Genomic DNA, 18245 nt, shown 5'->3' on the forward strand with positions numbered 1-18245 from the left:
ATCCCAGGACACCGGGATCATGACCTGAGCCAAAGGCAGAGGCTTTAACCCACTGAACCAAGTAAGTTTTAAATCCTATCTTAGAAACGACAGTTACTGAAGCACCTTGCCGAGTATCTAAAATTGTTACATGAAGACGACAAAAAGACCTGCCTGTTCAGCACGGCACACCCTTTAGTGACTAGGAAACGGTCTACTTTTCATTATCCTCCAATCACCCAGACTGACATCAGTGTCTACAGAACCTACACACTGCTCTCCCTGGACTCCACAACATAAGCACATCCACAAGAAAGCTCACTCAAGTTGATGGCAATGGGGCAGGGGAACTTCAAATAAAATTACAGACATGACTCTCTCATTTGGGCTTTCCAAACACTGAGGGCTTAACAGACATCACATTTCCTTGTCACAGAAGGTACTAACACCCAGAATATTCTGGAAAGTCTAAATCTACTGCTTGGGGAGTACTGCTTAGGTACATAAAAACTGAAAATGGAAACAACCAAAGATGCTGGGATTTTTTAGTTATAATACAGCTTTTTTTTTTTTTTAAGATTTTATTTATTTTGACAGACAGAGATCACAAGTAGCTGGAGAGGCAGGTGGGGTGGGGGGGAGGCGGGGGAAAGCAGGCTCCCCACTGAGCAGAGAACCCAACATGGGGCTTGATCCCAGGACCCTGGGATCATGACCTGAGCCAAAAGCAGAGGCTTTAACCCACTGAGCCACCCAGGTGCCCCTATAATAAAGCTTTTATCAAAGACAAAACATTATTTCATAGTCTCTTAAATATTTCTGAAAGCAGCACATATTCCTTCCTTTAAAGAGGTAGAAACTGAGGCAAGAAAGCTCAATCAGTTTAGTTAGAGCACTTGACATTTCAAAAGCAATGAAAAGCCATGACCCCAAATTAAATTCTCCAATAAGCTAGTCTTATGGAAAAGGGGCTAAAAGGCTTATTGCCTAATGAAAGGATAAACAATGTGAGCTGTTTCAGCGACCGGTCCAGTAAGCCTTGGTAAGCACTGAGTAATACGGGCATGGGTGAGTACCCTTGCCCACGGTTTCCCCTGTGATGACATGTGTGTATCACAGTTAACAGGTAGTCTTGATTTTGGTAAGAACAGCATTTCTGGACGTCCCCACTGGCTAGCTACATGCTGCCATCTTCTGATTATGCCCAGTGGAGTGTAAAAATTTTTTCATGAAAAAGTTAAATCAATACAACTAAAAATCCCTACTTTTCCTGTCAGTAGTGTCTTCAGGAACAAGAGGAGTAAAGACACCAACACAGAGATTACCAACACTCTCAGACATAATCCGAGCAGAATTCTAAATGGATAAGCACATGTTATAAACTTTTTTTTTTCCCTGCAAGTGCCTTGCATGCTTATGTTACTACTATTCATTCTCAGATAGATCATCAATGACCTTCTGGGTCACTGACTAGGGAGAAAGCTGACTATGAAAAAGAGTGGGAGAAAAAATACGGGGGGGGGGGTGCTTCCTTCCACTCCAGGCCCCCTACTGCCTTGAATGAAAGAAGACAGATGGCAGCCACCTTCCCCTTTAATTAGGAGGGGCAGCTCAGAAGGGGACAGCCCTGTTCACTTGGCACCATCTTTTAACAAACCGTTTCGATGGTAATGCTCTGCTCATTCACCCTTGTTTCAAACGTTCTCAATCTTTAATTTACAAACCAAATCTCAGTAAATTTAATTGTGATTAAACTATAGCTCTGAGCACCGTACTGTTACATAAAGAAGGTATTTAAAGAAGTTTGCTGAATTAATAATTCGTAGACATTCATTTAAGGAGCCTGGAATGTTTTAAATGAAAAACAGACACCCCAAGCCCTACCACTACCACTACCACTCTGAGATAAAAATGTGAGCTTCCCAGGGCAGAGAAGCCCAATTTAAATTCACAGTATTCCAGTATTCACAGCAGATTTAGAAATTTCTGTTTCCGGTGCCACACCACAGTTCCACTGCCTCCTTCTACCTTCTAGGTGTTACTGTTCGAGTTGAGAAAAGTCAAGAGAACTCTACGGTAAAAACAGTCCACTTCAGGAGGAAGGATAACCCAGTTGCAAATCATAAACTACTCTGCATTTCCATTCATGGGGCAGTTTCAAAACCACAGAAGTTGGGATTAAAACGGCACTGAGTCATGCAACCGCTCCGAAGCTAGGATCAGGTAAAACGCAAACAAACAAAAATGGAAGACGGGGGTCAAGTGTCAGAATTAGGCTTGCTGTCCTGAAGTCCTCTGCAGAGGTGATGATGCCTCTGAATTATTTTCTGAAAGCTCCACATTTTCTTTAAATCTGTAAGTCTAAAGCCTCAAATTGTCTATAAATTCCATGACCCTTTCTAACATGAAGAAAAACTTCAGCTTCTGTTGACAGGTTTAGGTCTTTGTACATTGTTATCCCATTCTTATGAGAAGTCTGGTTTTTTGTTTGTTTTGTCTTGTTTTTCCAACATCATCAATAATTTATATTCCTCAGCCCCTTTCCATTTCTTGACGGGTTTTTAAATTCCAGCCTCTTGTCCAGGCACCATTCCCACCCAGTGCCTGTAGTTCCCACAGCGGGGGACTCTCTGTTTTCACACACGTCTCAGACACCCACCCCTTCTGCTTCCCAACACAAATAAGGACAGTGAGCTGGGGCTATTTTGCTAGATGTGCTCCTGGCTGCACCACGGAAAAAGCTTTGCCTGTGTCATTGTCATTTAATTAGTGGCAAAGTTCTCAGACTGTTTAAAAAAAAAAAAAAAAAAAAAGAGCTTTTTGTTTTCTGATAATAAATTTCAATCTCTTGCTATCTCTAACAAGCAAGCCGGCAGGGCGCTAGATACAGGAAGAAGGACAGAAAAGATAAAAGAAGCAATTAGCTATTTAACAAACTTCATATCCTACTTCCCAATGAAGGGGGAAAACACCCTGGCGTTTGCCAGATACGGAGTGTCTAATATAATGTTAGCAAGAGAAAACATGTAGGAGCGATTGGCTAACAAAGAAACAAACAACACTTACTTTGTTTCCCGGCACAGCACAGTGAGCAGGTCCGGAATGAGATGAGGGCAATTCCTTCCTCGAGGCCCCTGCTTTCACTTTGAAAGCTGTGTTTATGCTCACGTCCAGATCTGCTGGGGCACTCCGCGATGCCTGCACTTCGCAGGACGCCCCAAGTTCACAGTTCATCTCCGAAGCCCCGAGGACCAGGAGTCCCCGGGACAGAAGGCAGCAACCTCTGGGCACCACGTGGCATCACAGTCGTTATTAGCACACACTCGCCCGGGACGCCCACTTGTTACCTCAGGAACCAGGCCACCAGCAGATAACTGCTCAGACGCATGTCCGGAGTCGCCAGCCTCTAGCAAGGCTCAGGTTCAAGGTTGGAAAAGGCGCGGAGAGGAGAACCACGAAGTCAGCAGGATTCTGCGCCGTTAACTTTCTGGTTCGTAACATGCCGTCTGAAGAAGAGTGAAAGGTACACAATTACGAGGAATATTTTACTATTGACTGTGATTGGCAGTTACTGTGCACTGGGTCATCTCTTGCTCCCTGAAACTGCCTTTAAAAATCCCTCCAACAGGATTATGTTCATTTCCTCTGTGAAAACTACAGAAAACCAATAGAAAATAAAAACGGGGAAAGTATAATTCTGCTTAAAAATGTGACCCTTACTTAATCTCATCTGCTTAATTTTTTAAAGCCCCAGAAGTAAAACAAACAGAAAGCATATAAATTCGGTTTGTTTTGAAAAATTACCTCATCCACGTACTGTCCTGCTCGTAAAAACAAACCTCCTTCCAGCAAAATGGGACACTTTGACCTTGTTTACTGCAGTGTTTTGAAACCACGCGACACGTAACTCCTGACATCACCGGACACGCATTAGCACCTTTACTGCTGCTGGCTGCACATTGGCTACCCCAATGGTCTTCTATCGCCCCTGGTTGAACAGATCTTCCCCAGAACAGTCAGGATACTGGCCTTAGCCTTAAACCCCCGAACTCACGTGAGATCTTTTGCAAGTGTCCTTCCCTGGTCACTTTTATAAGCCTACAAAAGCATCGGACTACCTGATACCTTTGAAAGTTCCAGCATCCAGGACCTAGCACGGATCATTCTTTTTCTGACCCTCTGCCTACCCAAGAGAAGAGCTTCCTTTCTCACCAATCACCATACTGGCAAGAACTTCTGCCCCACGGTTTTATGAAGAGAAGATCCTGACCTACTTTCTCCCCCAGAGAAGATTCCCACAAACTTTCCTAAAGGATAATTTATTTTACTATATTTTAGAGCTTCAAAGAGCATTGCATTTTAAATTTTGACAAAGTCATATTATCCCATTTCTAAAAATAAAAAATTATGGAATATGCTTTTGGTGTTGTATCTGAGTGTTGCATTTCTAAAGAAGTAATTTCCTCCTGTAAGTCTGACACATTCCCTTCCATGTTCCTCAACTCTCGTTCTAGGTACATCCGAATCAAACCAAAGGATAGTTGTAATCCCTGAAGCAAGTCACCATTAAATTTTGGGGGACCATCTCCTACAATCCACCTCTTTAAATAAAATGAAATTCTGGCCCTACAAGGGCAGTACAATTTGACAGAAAAGTAACCAAACCCCCAAGTTTAACCTATCTGAAAGCAATCGATTGCGTTCTTGTTCTTTTCCTGAAACAACTTCACAAAACACCAAGTCCTCAAACAGTAGTCCCCAAACAATAAGGAGCATGAAAGATACATATGTGAGCAATTATGGCCCTTGTTTGTCAGAGAAAAGCAGGAAAGAAAAACATCCAGAGTTAATGAAATTAATTAACTCTAGCGAAAGGACTACTTAAAAAGCCCCTCCGAATGTCATGCTGTTACTATGACCACTTCAAAACTGCTTTGAGAAAACCTGAAGGATTTTAAGATCCATGATAAAACAAGTGTCATCTGGCCTGCGAGAAATTACTTTCATTTAAAGCAGGCAGCAGGAAGGCTAAATGGCCATTTATAATTCTGATATCAGATCATTTGTTACCTTCTGACAGATGCTGCACTCTTCATTCACATCATGAAAAGAGTAGTAAGTACATGAACATCCCTCAGTCATCGGAACCATTTTGATTTCAGTCCTGCAACTCTACCACTCCCACGGTCTATCTAGTTGCTACATTATTTTTATAATGAAAGCAAAGTCTGATTCAATCTGAAAGGGAGGGGACAAAAAAAAAATCCCTAACCGTCTCATTTCCCAGTACAAACAGGCAGGCATACACTCACTCTGTTTTTTTTCAAATGTCAGTAATGAAACAGAAAAAGAAAACAGCATTTTTCCCCCTTAAAATTCCTGCTTTTAGGTATTTAGACTGATTTATGTTTTACGTAATCTTGATGGCTCAATCAGGAAGTAAAAATTTTAAGTGCGTGTGTTACAGACGGGAGGAATCATGTGACCCACAGCCAAGAAAATTACGCAGTAGACAGCATACTAAGAAAAATCAGCTTCTAAGAGGGTTTTAAAAAGACTGTCTTTAGGATTCATTGAGTCATGAATATATAATGGTTTTGAGAAATAATAATTTGTTTGGAAGCCTTGGAAATAAGCCCTCAGGACATTTTAAAAAATATTATGAGATCAAAGCAGTCCGGAGTTAAGAAGTGAAAGTTTAATTAATAAAGGAACAGTTTCTGTGAAGATCATATCCACCCAAGGTTTATTTTAAAGGCGATTTTTCAGTGTTATTTGAAGATCATTCATACCTAATTGGAATCAAACAAAACATCAATTGCAGTTCCATATAAACACTTATGCTTTATTTAATGTAGGGTACTGTGCGTTCCTGGAGCACAAGGAGAAAACTGCCTAGATTATCCGGCTCCCCCCAAGTTGTGTAGGTTTCATGTAGTCACCGTATTTTATTACAGCAAATACACTCTCCAGAGGAAAATGTCAACACAGTGACATTTTCATCTGCGGATTCTAAACTCATAAAAGATCATCATTAAAAAGGATCTGAACTATCCTTATGTGTTAAATAAATTATGCCACAGACATCAGACCATGTTCACCTGCTCTGGAAATGAAAAAGTGGGAGATGAATGTTACAACATTCATGACTGTAATGGACTGACCGATAGAGGACTTAACGATTATACAAAAATTACTTAATACCTATTTTTTGCGCTTCTTCTCTAAAATAAGAGTAGAAAATTCTCTAAAATAGAGTATCTTTGAAATAACTTTCAAATACAGTTATTTGAAATTGGCATGGTTTGGCCTGTGGTTGTCTGTTTCTCAATGCAATTTCCGTTACTGATACATTAACAAATAATTTATTAATATCCATAATAAACGACACAGTTGAAAGTACAAATTTGTACCTTCTAGACATTACTTGTATCACTTTAACGCTTCACAATTTTCAAAATGCTTTTTACACTTCTATTTCAGCTTTTTAGAAAAATGTATACCACAGCTCTGGGCAAGTGACAGGACAAGATTTGGGTACTTCTTGATCACTAGCTCATCTCTCTTTAATTCGTAAACATAAGTGGTAGCTAGGTAAAACAAGAAATTATTAGGAAAAACAAAAGTCTTCCAGAAGGGAAGCTTGAGGCAGATGAAGACAGTTAGGAAAAGTAAGAAGCACAAATTCTCCAAGGTTGGGTGTTAAATGACATGGGGATCGCCTTACTGAACCGGCTATCATACTAGCTGGCTGAATACAGGAAAGATGAACTAGTTACCGAGAAATATCCCCCAATAGACTGACAGCATAGACTAGCTCTGTCACTTGCCTAGACCACAGTTTACGGAGAATAAACCTCAGGGAATATATATCTCACCTCCCTAATTCCCAATAAATGAAGAAATCAGAGAAGTTGAGAGACTTTCTTATGTGGCACAGACTGGCCACTGAAACTAGACCTAAGATTTCTGATTTTCCTAGGCTAGGGTTCTTTTTCACTGTGTGCTGCCTTCCACCTATAACGTGAGGCTCAAGTAAGTCTCCAATGAGCACAGACCTGGTTGCTTATCTTAGTGGTAGAGAACTGAAGTAGGGTCAAGACTTAGAGTGCCTCACTCTGGACCTCTCTCTGGACCTCACAGGCCCCGGACCGTTGTTACTGCTGCCATCTCAGTCTTCCACCAGCCTGTGCTGAGCATTGTCCTTCCTGAGCTGGCACGAGACAGGGTAAATTCTGGGCTGAGGGGTAAAGCTCGGAAAGATGGTACCAGCCTCTCTTCCTGCAACCTCCCTTCCACACACATATCACAGTCTCCTCCTCTTTTTTCCAGTGGGAAAATCAAGAACTAAAATAAGAAAAAGCACTCGTTGGGTTCACTTCTCAGTTTCACTGGGATTTTGGACACACATGAATGAGAGAATATTCTAGAAAAACTAAAATTAGCTCCTACTTTATAACCTTCACCAAAATTAATTCTGTAAAGATTGAAAGAGTTCAATGTAAACAGGGGTGGGGGGGTGGAGAAGGAAACACTTCTGAATTAGAGATAGGAAAGGAATTAATTTAAAAAAGAAATAAAAGGCTACAAAATTGGAATCAAGCGGACTATGTTCTCCTGTACATGTCCTGTATGTCCAAAAGCAGCTGAAGTGAAAGGTAAAGAAAAGAAGGAAATACCTTCAACAGGGTAGTAAACTTTGTATCATTTATCAATGCATAAGGTACAAGATATTAACACTAAGACTAGGCACTCCAAAGTATACAAGGCCAATTAACAAGAAAAAGTGCTGGATTTCACTAGCAAAAACCAAGATTTTTTTTATTTTTATTTTTTCAGCCACCAAATTCACAAAGATGGACAACAAAAAGAATAAGCTAGCGGACTGAGATGAGCCCATCAGTTCAGGAAACCAACAGTATCTTTTTATAAGCCTTAAAACTGTTCTGACTCATTGACAGGTCTATAAATACCACCTCAAGAAACAATCACAGATACACAGAAAGGTAACTGAACAAGGACATACTCACAGTGACCTAAAATTGCTACTAGGTATCTAAAAGTGGAGGGGAACATAAGACTAAGTGTTTAATGGAGAATACTTCATAACAAGATACAGTGTTAGGTGAAAATACCGGCTGTAAAGTTAAGGTGTGGGTACGGTATCGGTGCTGGTGAGTAAGAAAGGAAAAGGGGAGGGGGTGGGATGCACAGAAATGGAGAGTACAAAAGCTCATCTCAAAAAAAAAGAGTAATTTAAAAGCTGAAGAAGGGGGCGCCTGGGTGGCTCAGTGGGTTAAAGACTTTGCCTTCAGCTCAGGTCATGCATGATTCCAGGATCCTGGGACTGAACCCCACTGTCAGGCTCCCTGCTCAGTGGGGAATCTGCTTCTCCTTCTCCCTCTGCCTCTCTCCTCACTTGCACTATCACTCTCTCAAATAAATAAATAAAGTCTAAAAAAAAAAAAAAGAAAGAAAGAAAAAGAGGAAAGAAAGAAACCTTGTTTTTATAACTGGGAAAAAGTTACTTAAACTAATAAACAGCCCATAAGTATTTCTCAACCATATAAAATAATTAAAATATTTGCAAAGACCTTTTAACAAGAGAATGCTTATACTTTATGTTTTCTAAAGATTTATTTATTTGAGAGCAAGAAAGCATGTGCATATGCTGGGGAGGGGCGCAGACAGACAGGGAGAGAGGATATCAAGCCGACTCCATGCTGAGTACTGAGCCAGATCCAAGAACCAACCCTGAGCCAAAAGCAAGAGTCAGACATTTAACCAAGTGAGCCACCCAGGTGCCCAGAGAATGCTTATACTTTGTTAAGTGCAAAAAAGAAATACAAAACAATATGATCTTAAATATGCAAAAACTCACATTAAAAAAAACAAGAATATGCAACAAGAGGATAAAAAGGACTGCCTTTCAGTAGTGCTACCATATGTGATATTTTCTCCATACTTTACATGTTTTCTACCATTATCATATAATGTTTCCATGACCATAAATATATCATAATTATAGGACTGACAGATCAAGAAGATGCTACTGTTAAAAGTTAAATTTCAAAAATACAAAAGATCTGTAGTCAACAAAATCTGTCCTGTTACCTAAGGGATTTTCATCTTTTTCAAGTTAAGAACCAGTGGTACACCCTTCAGAAAACAGGCACTGGTGAGTGGGTACGAGGTGGGAACAAATCCTGCTTCGTAGCTGTCGAGCTGTTTTCTCCATGTAATAGCTCTGTGAGGGTCATACCAAAGCCTGAAGATCTCAGCAGCAAGACATTATTAGGAAAACAGTGAACAAGGTTTATGGGAGAGGGCTAGTAAGTGGCCCAAAGAGGAAGGCAGGAAAACAACAGAAACATCAAGACAGAAGGTTTAAAAAATCATTAGGTCCAAAATAATTCAAAGTGTCTTGAAGAGATACATGTACATCTATGTTCACAGCAACATTATTCACATTTAAAAGGTGGAAGCAACCCCAGTGACCACTAACGAATGAATGGATAAACTAAACATGGCATATAAAATACAAAGGAATATTATTCAGCCCCCAAAAGTACAGAAATTCTGACACATGTCAACAAGGTCCAACCGTGAGGCCATTCTGCTAAGTGATACAAATCAGTCACAAAAAGACAAATACTGTATGAATCCAGTCCCATGAGGTACCTAGAGTGGTTAATCCCTAGAGACAGGGCTGGGAAGAGGGGAAAGGAGGAGCTGGTGTTTAATGCATACGGCGTTTCAGTCTCGCGAGATCAGAGGGCTCTGGAGATGGACGGTGGTGACAGCTCTTCAACAGTGTGCATGTACTCAACGCCACCGACCTGTACACTTCTAAATGGTGAAGACTGTAAATTTTACATTGTCTTCTATACACACACACACACACACTTGAAAGGAAGAAAGAAATCTCTAGAATGAGAAGTCCTGAAGAGGGCTTCTGATCTGGCATGTCAATAGTGCAGGTATCAAAGTAAAACAGATCTTATTTCTGATATCGGATTCTTTAAGCCTAATTACAGAAGTCAGCTCAGCAACACAGAAGATCAAAACTGAAAATAAAAAGGGACATCGGGTGTAACTTTGAGAGAACATACCAGACCTCTCTGTGGTTTTTGAGGACCCTCTCATTACAGCCAGCTTGAAAAACTCCCCACAACCAGGAAAGAACCTGCCAGCCCAAGCAACACAATGAGGTCGCCTCCTTAGCTAACAGGAAAGAACACAGCTGGGAGGGAAACTCTGAGTGTCCTAGAAATGTACTCCGCCCTTACTGCAAACCTGCTATCACAGAACTCAAGACTGGGCGGGGTGAGGGGTTGGACAAAGGCCCTCAGGTAAAGCTGCTCCAGAGACAAAGACACCCAGAGAGCTTGGCCAGGCTCACTCAGTAACCCTGGATTTCAAGACAAACCCTCGAGCACAGTTACGGTTTGTTTGTTATGTCTTTTTTTTTTTTTTTTTTTAAAAAAGATCTATTTCTTCATTTGAGAGAGAGAGAGAGAGGAGCAGAGCAAGAGGGAGAAAGAATCCCAAGCAGACGCCACGTGGCATGTGGAGCCTGACCCAGGGCTCGATCTCACGACCCTGAGGATCACGACCTGAGCTGAAGCCAAATGTCGGGACACACAACTGACTGTACCACCCAGGCAGCCCTGCTGTCCTTTTTTAAAGGGTACCTTGTTACAGATAAGAAGAATAACATAACTGGAAAGAGTTTTCTGTATGTCATTTTATTAAATCTGTTCAAAAAAACAGAGTACAATACACACTGTGTACTATGTACAAGGCACTGAGCTAGGTGCTGGATGAGGAGCAGGATGGGCTCACCCTTCCCCCACCAGACTAGCAATCTGATTTAAAGTAAGCACAAGGTGCTACGGGTCCACACAGAGGGGGCTCTGATCTGATCCAAAGGAATGGAACTCTGTAAGAGGTGACACTTCAACAGACGTTACCCTATCACTGTAGCAAGCTGGACTGATTACTACGGGTCAGACAGTTTGAGGCACTTTCCATGAACAAATTAACTTTCACCGCAGTATTACAGGGTAGGATTTTAAAGATGAGAAAACCGAGTCACAGAGCAGTCACACAGCTCCCAAGTGGCCAGACCTGACTGTGCCCTTACTCAGAATCTGCTGTGAGGGAACCCAACCTAAGACGAGACAGTGATGCAACTCAGATCAGAACATTCGGCAAAGAGGGGAGCTGCTCTGAGAAAGAGAAGAAGGGCACACAGAAGAGGAGAGCCCAGGGGGGAGAGGCTGTGGCTGGGAAGCCCAGACAGGCGAGTAGGGGAAGAGCAGGAGCAAACCCATCAGGAACTCCGGAGGGCGGAGGGGCTGTAGTGCAGCAGGGACGTTCATGAAGTTCTGCTGCGTGGAGTGGGATGTACTCTCGTCTCCGTCTCCGCCTGAATTCTAGTGCTCGGACGACTTCTTTACGCATGGGGTGAGAACAGAAACCCCACAGAGGCCCCCGCCCATCTGGGGACGAGGGATTACAGAAATGGGTCAGAGTTCAGGCAGAGAAGGGACACAACACGAATGCTTTTTAGAAGCGTCACTCTGAGTGCTGTCAGGGAGAGAGGCCCACATGCAGAGCAGACCGGGGGAGACCAGGGACAGCAGGGAGAGGGGTGCTAAGGCAGGAGCTGTGGGAGCAGGTGATGGAAACTGGCAGGGACACACACTGGAAACAAGGCAGGTGGAGTGGAGAACGTGACCGGATGTGGTTTCTTTGTGGACGGGGGAGGGGAGGAGAGAGAAGGGTCAGTAAGTTACAGGTTTCAAGCCTGGGTAATCTGGGTCGGTTTGGAATCTACTGGATATGAGGTGCTGGCAACACAGCACCGTGGAGGGGCGCCCGGGGGGTTCAGTCGGTGAAGTGTCTGCCTTCGGCTCAGGTCATGATCCCAGGGTCCTGGGATCGAGTCCCGCATCGGGCTCTCTGCTCAGCAGGGAGCCTGCTTCCTCCTCTCTCTCTGCCTACCTCTCAGCCTACTTGTAATCTCTGCCTGTCAAATAAATAAATAAAATCTTTAAAAAAAAAAAAAGATATCAACGTGGAAATGTCCGACGGACATCTGAATACACAGCACGAAGCAGGAAGAACCCGCAAAGGGCAGGGGCAGGGGCAGGGTAGGGTCCAGGAGGCCAGAGGAGAGGACAGCAAACGCTGTCACTGTGGTGAGGTCACGCACGGAAGCTGAGAGTCCAGACATACCTGATCCGCGGGGCCACAGCGGGACAGGAGACAACCACCGGCTTTGGCCAGAGCGTACCAGTTTGGTCACAGGTCCAAACGCCAGCCTGGAGTAGGGAGGAGGGGGCAGGAATGAGGAAGTGGAGGCGACCGACACGGGCCATTCTTCCAAGAAGGCTGGCCCTGGCACCCGTGAACGCAGAGTGGACCGAAAGGCAAGCGAACACTGAAAGTCTGTGTCGTATGTGTGTACACGTGCGTGTTTCATCAGTGAGACGTGCATAGGTTTAAATGCTCATCAGACGTGAACGGCAGGTATCAAGTCAGAGAGAATGTGTCTGAGAAGGGGAGGGCAGCCGGGGTTGGTATCCAGAGTGGGCATGAGGAAGGACCCTGCTTCCGCCGCGACGGGAGGCAAGCGGAACAAGGCAGGCGCAGATGGGAGTGTAGGGAGCTCGCCTCCGGCTTCTCTCTTCTCCGTGACGCAGGAGGGGTTGCAGCTGCAGGGCAGAGAAGTGGGGTGAAGGAGTAAACAAGTATCGTGCGCAGGGGCTGGCTGGGAGGACAAGTGACCTTGTAGAATGCGCTTCTCCCGCAGGTCGAATCAGGAGAGCCACAGGCTCTGAGCACAGGTACTCTGTGCACCTGTGGCACTTCCCAAACAACACCAAGAACGTAAACAAAAACTCAGTTACTTTGAGCAGACCTCATGAGAAGTCTCGCCTTCAATACTGTACGATCAGCTAAGTCAGCCGTAATAACATCAGTTCTCCTCAGGCCTGACCGCGTACCCACGACAAAGACAAATACTTCATAAAGACGAAGATGGCCAACCCATGACAACCTGTGGGAAGCTCCCAGATCGTGCTAGGGGTAAACCTGGTCTGTATGAGTAACCAAAACATCGTATTTCACCGGGAATGACATCCACGGTGCGTTAGCAACTTCTGCGTTTGGCCTGAGCTGGATTTTGCTTCTGGGTTGGTGCACAGGGGATTGCAGTTAGGGTCTGACACTTCCCTCCCTCCAAAGTCCTGTGGGGGAGATGAGTGGGCAAAAAGGCCTGTCACGGCCACTTCTCCCAGACTTGCCTCTAGTTCCGGCTCTGGCCAGGAAATCGCTAGAGAAAGCAAAACAGGGGCCAGGAGCTGAGCACAACTGTGCAAGTCCAAACACAGACTACAGAAGGTGGTAGGTATTTCAGGTGAGTGGATTTTTTTTTTTTTACTTGAGTTAACTGAGCAAAGCAGGAGAGGAAGACATGAGCTTAAACGAGTATCTTTCCTTGTAAAATCTTTTTACAGAGACAGAAGTAGTTCTGGAAATTAGCATGAAGTGCCTCTTGTATTTTCAGGCAAATATCTCCCAAGGAGCTCAAAATAAAATCCTTTAGTTCTACACCCTTTTGGGGGAGAATGGGAATTAACAGTAAAATGTGACCAATTCAACCAACTGGGAAGTCTCCTGTGAACAGTGAGGTGCTTGAATCACAGGCAGAGTGTCATATAGTTTTGCTTTCTGGTTTTCCTTTCTAAAAAAATTTCCTGTTTGCATATGTTTGTATATAATGTTACTACTGGCCAAAAGTTACATAGTGCTCACTGTGACCCAGCTCTGAATCTTCAGACACTCTTATTCTCTGGGTTTTAGGGCAAAGCACAGCGGCATATATCATTTGTCTGTCAGGGACGAGGAGAGCTGGTGTCCCAAACCAGACGGGCCAGCATCACAGCTGTGCTCAACCACTGAACTACAGTGCCATACCATGAAAACATGAAGTTAAAATTCTAAAATTCAGGGTGTCAAAAAGAGATGATCACCATTTATTCTATCTTCCTAACAGAATAACTTTGGTATGTTTCCTACTCTAGTCATCCTCTGGTTTTCAGATTAAGGAATCTTTAAAAAGAAAGTTATTTTTTTATTAAAGTCAAGTAAAAATACTATGCAAAACTGTGTCCCAAAACCTTTCTAAGTAGAGATTCCACTCATAGGCAAGATTTGTTTCAAGTCAGCAAACCTATAATTCTGCATATAATGTGAACAAGTTATTACAACAGATTTTTTTTTTTCCACAAGCTTCTTTACGTTATGAACAATTTCCATCTTAAGAGTAATATTTTTGGGGGGCACCTGGGTGGCTCAGTCAGTTAACCATCTGCCTTCAGCTCAGGTCATGATTCCAGAGTCCTGGGATTGAGACCCACATTAGGTTCCCTGCTCAGTGGAGAGTCTGCTTTTTCCCTCTCCATCTGCCCCTCCCCCTGCTTCTGCTCTTCTAATAAAATATTTTTATAAAGATTAATATTTTAAAAAAATATATTTTTATTTGACAGAGAGACAGAGACAAAGAGAGGGAGAGCACTAGCAGGAAGAGCATTAGAGGGAGAGGGAAAAATCAGGCTCTCCACTGAGCAGGGAGCCTGACACAGGGTTTGATCCCAGAATCCTGAGATCATGACCCAAGTCGATGGCCCAGGTAACCAACTGTGCCACTCAGGTGCCCAAAGAGTAGTATTTTTTAGTCTGAACCACACTTAATTATAACGAGTTCCAAATCAGTCATGTTGAATCCATGCATATCTAGATTGCTTTTTTTTTTTTTTAAGATTGTATTTACCTGAAAGAGAGAGAATGAGAGAGAGAGAGAGAGCATGAGGGGGGAGGGTCAGAGGGAGAAGCAGACTCCCTGCTCAGCAGAAAGCCCGAAGCAGGACTCAATCCCAGGACTCCAGGATCATGACCTGAGCCGACAGCAGTCGCTTAACCAACAGAGCCACCCAGGTGCCCAATATATCCAGTTTTCAAATAAGAAAAATTACTGTTTAGTTCTCTGTGAAGATGGCCACAGGCTGAGGCTGGATCTCACAGATTTAACATATTATTTCTTCGCACATAAGAGATTATACTTAATGTGTTAACGCTGGAACTTCTGGAAGCCTCAGCAGGGTTAGCAAGCAAAAAATGTCCCCCATATAGCATCTGTCAGTGACTTTTGACACAAGTGTTCCATTATATAGAAGTCCAAGACTGCCAGCCACTTGAGGCTTATTAAAGTTGACCGATGTGAACTCACTTCCTAGACTTAAGTGCATGCCACATGTGGTCTATACAAACATTCTTCAGTTTCCTCTGAAATAGCCCAAAACATATATGGGGAACTAATTTCAATAAAAGTGCCAAAACAATTCAATGAGGAAAGGAAAGTCTTTTTGACAAATCACACTGCAACAGCCAGGGAAACATGCAAAAAAACAAAAACAAAAACCAAAAAAACACCTTTCACCTCTACCTTACCTGATACATAAATATTAATTTGTAATGCTTCATAGACCAAAGCACAAAGTTTATTTAAATAAAATAAAAGATCTCTAAAAGAAAACACAGAAGGATATCTTCACAACCTTGGGGAAGCAAATTACTTCAAACACAGTAAGTACTGATAATATAGAGGGTTACTTTGTTAATTGACTTTAGATTTAAAATCATCTGCTCATCAGCGGCACTGGGTAGGTTCAACGGTTAAGCATCTGACTCTTGATTTTGGCTCAGGTCAGGATCTCAGGGTCCTGGGATTAAGCCCTGCATTGGGCTCCCCACTCAGCAGGGAGTCTGCTTCTCTCCCTCTGCCTCTGCCCCTCCCCTGCTCGCTTTCTCTCTTAAATAGAGGTCTTAAAAAAAAAACTGCCCATCAAAAGACATTTTTTAAGAAAATGAAAATTAAATCACAGACTAGAATATATGTGCATCACAATTTTCTGAGGTATGTATACGTATATAATACAAGTATCTTCAGATTTTCTATATATATAAAATGTTACTTAGGAATCAGTAACAGTAAGAGAAACAATGCAATATAAAAATGACCCCCTCAAAAATTAAAAATGGGTAAAATATGAAACAGATGCTCCAAAAACAAAGATCTACAAATGCCCAATAAAAACATATTAGTCATCAAAGAAATACAAATTAAACATCACAATGCAAAACCACTTCATATTCCCAAGAAAGGCTAAAATCAGAAAAACCAACAATACAGAAAAGCTGAGAAGGAATTGGAGCACCTGGAATGCTCATCCACTGCTGGCTAGGGCGTAAAAGGGTGTAATTACTTTGGAAAACTGCTTAGAAGTTTCTCATGAAGATAAATACAGACGTCTGGCATGGCCCAGCAATTAAGCCTAAATCTCAAATGAGATGTGAGTGAGCGAGAAGGTGCTCACAGCGGCTTAACACCTATAACAGCCAAAAAAAGATGAAGGCAACCCAAAACTCTGTTGAGAGGAAAATGGGAGTGCCAAGAGGAAATTGGGTCTATTCATGTAAACAGAATGCCACCCAGCAATAAAGGAAGAATGAACACCTGGTACGCAACACAGAACTGGGGTGAGAGGCCGGAGGGGAAAGAGTACATGCCCTATGATCCCATCTACATGATAGTCAAGAGCAGGGAAAAACAATTCTATAGGGACAGAAATCAGAAAGCATTTGCCAATGGGGTTGGTGAGTGCCTGGATGTTGGGGGTCGGGGGGGGCATGGGAGAACTTGGATGGTAGAAATGTTCATTTTGTTAATTGTGGTTTGGTTACTTGAGTATATTTGACACTGATGTGTTTCACATGTGAAATTTCCATCTATTAAAAAGGATAGCTGGGGGCACCTGTGTGGTACAGTTGGTTAAGCATCCAACTGTTGATTTCAGCTCAGGTCATGATCCTGAGGTCATGAAACTGTGCCCCACATGTGGCTCCATGCTCAGCGTGGAGCCTGCTTAAGATTCATTCATTCTCTCTCTCTCCTCCTTCCTCTGTCCTACTACCACTCCCTCTCACTCAAAAAAAAAAAAAAAAAAAATGGCGGGGGGCGTGGAGGTAGGCCTTCTTAAATGTCTTTTTATCCCCAAGAACTCCTGAAAAATGTGATTTGATTTGCACCCCTTGGCCCCACCAAAGGGAAACTCTATCTGAACTACTTTCAGTAACAGACAACCAGTTTGACAACCATCATGGCTGTCTTATTTCTTTGACCACCTATACAAGATACTGTCTCCAAAGGAAAAGAAGGAACTTGCTGGGTTTCCTCTCCTCTAACAGTAACAGTCAGTCAATCAATAGTCCAGGTTCCAGAACCAGTGTAAGACTGTTCTAAAAACTCATTCTAAAAGCTCACAGAATGTTCTTTTTAGGCTCATTATTTTTCAGTATACAGCTGATAACCTGCATTCAACACATTCCTCACCTCCAGCAGGTTATGGGGGATGGATGGAAGAAAGTAAACTTGGGAAGAAAAGTACCTAGAAGAAGCTGATGATACTTGTTCTAGCCCATACCAGAAATAAAATTATCAGCATGTCCTGCCTGCCTGAGAGCTCAGGACATTTCAGCATTCTCCATATCCGCTTCCAGGGGCATGGCCTCCGAGGGCGTGCCTCTTGGAACCCCAACTGTCCAAAGGCTCTAAGCTGGTAAACAATGTAAAGGATACAGAATTTAGATACCAGAGGACATTTACAAACTTCAGTTGCCTCTATGCCCCTACACACAAAAAATAATACCCAATTGTATTACTCTACAAATTCTAGAGACGGATTTGGGGCTCCTGGTACTATGCCACAGATCAGACAGGCCTGAGAAGATTCTTCTGGGATCTCTAACTATGGAGGACCTCTGGGGAAGATCTCCAGGAATTTTTCTAAGAAAATGGCTACTTTTTTCCCAAGTGAAATGATGGAATGATAACACTGGAAACATCAATTCAGAGTTTCTTCTAAGACAAGAAAGGATACCACTTGTGTCAGGGAAGTTGAAAGACTAATTAGCTAACATCTAATTTTTCCCATCTACATCTACTATGCATTTTCAGGAACTACACAACAAGTACAAGAAAGGAATCAGTAAGAATTTGGAGTTTTTTCACAAAGGGAATAAGAAGGAAGAACAGGAGATGCTTCTTACAAGAAAGGGGAGAAGTAAGTGTGGGGGATCCATCCCTTAAGGAATATGAGTTCTAGAAATGAAGGAATAGGAGATTCTCTCCGGAACTC

General features: G+C 42.8%; 1 long non-coding RNA gene across 2 annotated transcripts in view; it reads right to left on the minus strand.

Annotated features, from left to right (window-relative positions):
* Positions 1-677: 677 nt before the first annotated feature.
* LOC106004537 overlaps positions 678-18245 on the minus strand; it is a 45687-nt gene continuing 28119 nt past the window's right edge. For both annotated transcript variants that reach the window (XR_001177573.2, XR_006601409.1), the window contains one exon: positions 678-3485. This is a non-coding gene — a long non-coding RNA (uncharacterized LOC106004537). The remainder of the gene's footprint in view (positions 3486-18245) is intronic.

The sequence above is a fragment of the Mustela putorius genome, unplaced genomic scaffold (genome assembly GCF_011764305.1).
Source record: "Mustela putorius furo isolate JIRA1106 unplaced genomic scaffold, ASM1176430v1.1 tig00003845_pilon_pilon_pilon, whole genome shotgun sequence".
In the NCBI taxonomy this organism is placed as follows: domain Eukaryota; kingdom Metazoa; phylum Chordata; class Mammalia; order Carnivora; family Mustelidae; genus Mustela; species Mustela putorius.